Below are 1,358 nucleotides of genomic sequence, written 5' to 3'. Positions count from 1 at the left end.
GAAGCACCGTTATACCAAAGTTATACCCAAGCCTCTCTCTCTCTGTAAAAGCTGCCCAGTTGCATCACCACCATTACAAAAAGAAGAGGAGAAAATAAATCTAATGTCAACTTCCCTAAGCACCTGACTGTTCACTGTCAAAGCCGTTTTCCATTGAGTCATACTGGTCGCCAGAAGCCTATAACATTTCCAAAAAACTTCATCATCGCCATTGTTTCGCGAATCTGTGAGTGAGTAAACGTGTCCCTACGCCTTTCTTGTAATCGATCCATGCTGCACTCAAATTCTTCTTCTTCCGCTTTGCATCCTGCAACACGGCCTTATCAATCATTACTTGATCTTTCGTATCCCTCGATCTTCACCGTTGCAAAACTTGTTTACAAAAAACAGTTTCCACTTGAGTAGTATACATGTGATTGTTCTGTGATTGCAGGCAACTTTTCTTTGTGAAGGCTTCTTCCAAATCAATGTCGTCCTTGTCCTAACAAGCCAATCAGGAACGTCCCCAGAGTCAACCACTCTTTGCAGAGTGAAGACATTGAAACTGCTTTAACCAGAAGCCCAACACCCCATCTTGACCAGATGCTTTAATAATAATAATAATAATAATAATAATAATAATAATAATAATAATAATAATAATAATAATAATAAAACGAATGCAGTTAATTAGTCCAAAAGAAAAGACAGGATCAAGTGGGGAAGGTATCTTAAACAGCCAGACATATTGTACAACCGGCACTGATACTGAAAGTGAAAATCACAAAATCCTATGAGACATCGATGTACAAGCAAATAAACCCATCGTAGCATAACCTAAGCCGAATAAGTACGAAGAGAACTGGGACCTTGGGGAGGCTTATTGCCACTCAAATCCCATATAAGACCAATTGCTGCTGCCAACGAGAAATCAATGACAAACAGCTGTTGCGATAATGCACATTTATTTGCAAATGTTATCGAAAGAGGTGGAGAGTACTCGATACCTGGGGAGACTTGTTGTCACTCAGCTTCCAGGGAACACCACAGGTTGTTTTCAGTGAAAGATTTCTCAAGACCTGTGTGAAAGCTCCTTGTGAGCCAATAATAATAATAATAATAATAATAATAATAATAATAATAATAATAATAATAATAATAATAATAATAATAATAATAATAATTTGAAATACAAAATTAATAGATTAATAGATTTTGAAATACAAAATAAATATATTAACAATATAAAAAACCCAAATAAAATAAAGTAAAGGTTAAGTAATGAAATTAAGTAATTTGTGGTGAAATATAGAAAATTTATAATTATTAATGTATATCACGCATTATATATATATATATATATATATATATATAAATGT

Source organism: Euprymna scolopes, chromosome 9 (genome assembly GCF_053919585.1).
Source record: "Euprymna scolopes isolate OS-2025 chromosome 9, ASM5391958v1, whole genome shotgun sequence".
Taxonomy (NCBI): domain Eukaryota; kingdom Metazoa; phylum Mollusca; class Cephalopoda; order Sepiida; family Sepiolidae; genus Euprymna; species Euprymna scolopes.
Note: the sequence above shows the minus strand (reverse complement) of the source record.